Raw genomic sequence first — 5,370 nt, 5'->3', positions numbered from 1 at the left:
AAGGAAGGGAGGGAGGGAGGGAGGAAGGAAAGAAGGAAGGAAGAGAAGGAAGGAAGGAAGGAAAAGGAAGGAAGGAGAAGGAAGGAAGGAGAGAAAGGGGGAGGGAAGGAAGGGAGTGAGGGAGGAAAGAAGGAAGGAAGGAAAGAAGGAAGGGAAGAGGGAAGGAAAGAAGGAAGGAGGGAGGGAAAGAAGGGAGGAAAGAAGGAAAGGGGGAGGGAAGGAAGGGAGGAAAGAAGGAAGGAAAAGAAGAAAGGAGGAAGGGAAGGGAGGGAGGAAAGAGGGAAGAGAGGGAAGGAGGAAGGGAAAGAAGGAAGGAAGGAATGAAGGAAGGAAGGGAAAGGAAGGAGGGAAGGAAGAAAAGGAAGGAAAAAAATACTGCTATTGGTGTACTATGATGGACTAATATAGACTGACATGTTGACCAATGCTATGATCCTTCCCAAAATTCGTATGTTAAAGTCCTAACCTCAGTACCTCAGAATGCGACTGTATTTAGAAATAGGTTTCAAAAGAGTTAATTAAGGGTAAATGAGTTCACTGGAACAGGCTCTAATTCAATATGACTGGTATTGTTAAGATATTACAGCACAGACACAGGAGGATAATCATGTGAAGACACAGGGAGAAGACGGCCACCCACAAGTCAAGGAGAGAAGCCTCAGGAGAAACCAATCCTGCTGACACCTTGATCTTGGCCTTCTAGCCTCTGGAACTGTGAGGAAATAAATTTCTGTTGTTTAACCTACCCAGTCAGTGGTTCTTTGTTACGGCAGCCCTAGCAAACTAATACAACCCTAGCAAACTAATACAAACGAATACAACTAATACAAACTAATACAACCAGTATACCAGACACTCTTCTACTTTTAAAAAAGGTAGTCAAAGCTTAGAAGTTTCAATACTATTGTCCCAATTTGTAGAAATCTCTAGAATCTGTATGTCCATTGTTCCTCCATCTTGCCACTTCCCAAATATATTGTCCAATTAAAGAGCTAAAATCAGCATGGAAACTGGACTAAACTGAACGTTGTCTTCATTTCAGGACTTTGGGATCTTATTGCCTACTCTGTAGAAATACTTTACTGCTTGTAATATCCATTGCTAAATCTGTGTTAGCAAATTATCCCAAAATGTAGTGGCTTAAGATAATTATATAATTTATTATCTATCACAGTTTCTGTAGGTCAAGAATCGGGGATGGCTTAGCTACATTGTTCTGGCTCAGAGGTTACAGTCAAAATATCAGCTAGGGTTGCCGTCATCTGAAGGCTTGATTGAGACTGGAAGATCTACTTCCAAGTAGCTCTCTTGCTTGGTTGGCATCACGGTGCTAGCTGTTGACAAAAGGTGTAGTTCTCAGCACGTAGACCTCCGCATAGACCTGCTTGTGCGTCCTCACAACATGGCAACTGGTTTCCCTCACAGTGAGTGATCCAAGAGGATCATGCTGGAAACAATAATATCTTTTAGGAGGAGTCTTGGAAATTACATACCATCATTTCTACACCATCCTACTGGTTATATAGATCAACTCTAGTCAAAATGAGCAGACACTACATGAGGATGTGAATATCCAAGAGCAAAAATTATTGGGTGCCATCTTGGAAATGAGCTGCTTCATTGCTTCATCCCAATTTTGTGAACATTCGGAATTTGACCTTCCTCCCTAACAGGTACCACGACATGACAATTTCTATACTGACATTGGATTGCTGCCCCACCTATAGGGGCCTTTTCTGTCTTAATAATTGATCTGAGTTGTGACAGTGCAATACCCACCATTGATATCTGGGCAGCCCTCTTAGTGTTTGACCCCCCTCCCTCCACTGCCAACACCCCCCCAGTACACACACACACACACACACACACACACACACACAGTTTTCAAGCCTAATTGTATCTTGAGAAACAGGTTAGATGAGCTCTATAACCTCATTGTATAGGTACTGAAACAAAGCTGTGAAATAGTTAAATTGCTTACTTAGCTTACATTTGTAGCCAGCATAGAAGTGATACCAGCATGATGGTCCCATGACCCCAGGAGAAGATTCCTTTCACAAGGCCACACTGTTTTACTTTGTCTAGTGGTAATAAACACTCAGTGCTTGTATTTATCTTTTCAATGAGATTGTGCAAACTAAAAGGGTGCCTTTTTGAAACTGATATTCAAGCTTCACACAGCTTAATCGGAGAAATAGGAAACTGCTTCTACAACAGCCTGGGTCATCCTTTCTTCATTTCACGTTATTTCTTAACTTTTCTTCTCAGAATTTTATATAGATTTTTCTAAATCCAGGCTGTGCCTCCAATTTAGAATTAAAATTTAGAATTAAAAAGTAAATGCTTCCAAGAAAATGAAAGAAAGATAAGGTGTCACCTTTTTATATTTTGGGGGCATTTTCTCCCTTTCAGCATCTCGCTGCCAAGCTGGTCAATCAAGGTCATGCAGGGATTGTTGGCATCCATGGTAGAGAGCCATGAATTTCTAATCTCTGTCAAGATCAGGATGCCAACTGGCAGGGGAAGCTTAAAACAACAGACGGCTCCATTTAGTTTTATTCCTTCCGTTAGAACAAGCCAAAGATAAGAGAGTTGTGCTTCCTTGGAATTCTGTGTCTGTCAATTTGAGGCCACATTATGTGGGCAGAACTGGCACAGGTGTGGGCTGATGATTTCCTTGGGGCAGGGATGTTTTTATCACTCATGCTGATCCTCATTCCCTTGGGATTGTGAATTCCTAGAGCTCTGGGCATAACTTTATATCATTTTTAGCCCATGCTTGATGGGCATCTGAGATTGGGCACTTCATCATGAATGAACTAAATTCAGACTTGGAGAATTCCCTCAAGCTGGGATCATTATAAAGAGAACAAAGGGATTTCGGTAAATTGACGAACTCAGTTCATACATTGGAGGCTTCTATGGTAACTCTACCCAAATGTGTGCTTTCTAATTAAATGATGAGTCCTCATGCTCTAGCTTTCCTCAGCAAATGGCCATGGTTTCATGCTTTGTGCTTTCCTTCCCATTAGGTTGACCTCACTGCAATGAGATTTACTGTTAATGGGGCACCCAAATAATTACCATATGTAGGTAGAAATGTGGGCACCCTAGGTATCAAAATTCTCTAATCATCCAATTCTAGGTGGCTTCCCTTTTTTAGAATTGGCAGCCACCCTCAGTGGGCATTCTAAAGCATCTGCTGCCATGTGTGTACAGCACCAGACACCGGTGCTGTAGTGGTGCCAGCAAACATCGAATACATTATACTTCCCAGGGGCTTTTGTGTACAAAACTTTATTTGAACTCATCAGTAGCTTAATGAGCTGAATAGGGCAGTTGCATTTAGTCTCATTTTTAAAGGCAGACCCAGACCCAGAATGATAAAGCAAGCTTCTTAAGGAATAAGCTAGTTATCAGTGTAACCAGGACTGGAACCCAGGCGTGGTGTTTTGTTTGTTTTTGTTCGAGACAGGGTCTCACATGCTGTCACTCAGGCTGGAGTGCAATGGCGCAGTCACGGCTCAGCAGCCTCCCAGGCTCAAGTGATCCTCCTACCTCAGCCTCTAAGTAGCTAGGACTACAGGTGCGCACCACCATGCCTGGCTACTTTTTATTTATTATTTTTATTTGTATGTATGTATTTATTTATTTTTACTTAATCCCCAATGTGATGGTAACACCTGGCTAGCTTTTTCCTTTTTTTTTTTTTGTCCAGATGGGATGTCCCTATGTTGCCCAGGCTGGTCTCAATCTCCTTGGGCTCAAGCAATCCTCCTGCCTTGGTCTCCCAAAGTGTTGGGATTACAAGTGTGAGCCACCACACCTGGCCTATGGTGGGTAATTGTATGTGACAACTCGACTGGGCCACAGGATGCCCATATATGTGGTCAAACATTGTGGGGGGGGGTGTGAGGGTGTTTCTGGAGGACATGAACATGTGGATTGGTAGACTGGATACAGTAGATTGCCCTCCCCAGTGGAGATGGGCCTCATCCAATCAGTTGAAGGCCTGAATGGAGCAAAAGGCTAAGTAAGAGGAAGCCTTGCTGCCTGACTGCCTTCGAGCTGGGACTTTGTCTTTTTTTTCCAGCCTTTGTACTCACATTGAAACATAGTCTCTTCCTGGTTCTTGAACCTGCTGGCATTTGGACTGGAACTACACTATCGGTTCTCCTGGGTCTCTAGCTGGCTGACTGCTGATCTTGCGACGTCTCAGTCCCTATAATCACATGATCTGATTCCTTTTATTCAGTTTCATATAAGGAATACATATGTATATCTGTTCTGTTTGTTCCATTGGTTCTATTTCTCTGGGAGAACCTTAATATACCAGGTCTTCTAATTTGATCAGTACTCTTCCCTGATACTGACACCTCCAGGGCACAGTTACCTGTGTAAAAAATTAGAGGCAGTGCTCTTTGAAAACCAGCTTTATCATTTCTCATGCTTTGCTTAAGTTGGTCAACAAAATGCCAGGACTGGATTAAGGCATCAGAATAAAATTCCCTTAAGATGCTGCCCAGAAGATCTTGTCTAGTTCCAGGGCTTTGCTGATGTCCAGTGCGCTCGATGGAAGTCTCCATTTCTGTCTCCGCCTTATTCTGAAAGTCTTCTAAACAGAAAGGGTAGGGTAAGAGCCAAGGCAACACTTCTCGGCCCTTCCAGGCTGAAGCATTAGACTCACATGAAGGGCCTTAGTGAGCCTAGTGTATGTCTGTCTTGATCAGATTTCTTCCCTGCCCCCTTAAAAATGCAATGAAGAGAATTCAAATGCCATGAGACTCTTTAAGAGTTTGGAAGATGGAATAAATGGTCCTTCCAGCATGATCAAAGAATGATGGGAACAAGAAAAAGGCAATCTTCAGCTTCTTGCCTCCTTTTTCTGTATCCTGCATGTCATGTAACAACTTCCTAGTTGTTCTCCCTCCCGAAAATTGCACAGGTCTCTTTGTGGCTCAACTTTCAGTTTGGTAAAATTGTTAAGCCTCTGCTATGTGTCAGGGACTGTGCTAGATGCTGGTGATGTAGCAGTGAGCTAGACCCACAGGATGCTTGTCCTCGTGAAGTTTTACAGTCAAGGAAAAAAGACATGAAGTAAAGGGTAATAATGATTATTATGATAGTGAAAATATCAAAGTAAAAGGGCAGGGAAGGCCAGGTGCGTGGCTCACGCCTGTAATCCCAACACTTTGGGAGGCCAAGGCTGGTAGATCGCCTAAGGTCAGGAGTTCAAGACTAGCCTGGCCAACATGATGAAACCCCCTCACTACTAAAAATACAAAAATAAGCCGGGTGTGGTGGTGGGCGCCTGTAATCCCAGATACTTGGGAGGCTGAGGCAGGAGAATCACTTGAACCCGGGAAGCAG

This window comes from Colobus angolensis, unplaced genomic scaffold, assembly GCF_000951035.1.
Source record: "Colobus angolensis palliatus isolate OR3802 unplaced genomic scaffold, Cang.pa_1.0 Scaffold121, whole genome shotgun sequence".
Taxonomy (NCBI): Eukaryota; Metazoa; Chordata; class Mammalia; order Primates; family Cercopithecidae; genus Colobus; species Colobus angolensis.
Note: the sequence above shows the minus strand (reverse complement) of the source record.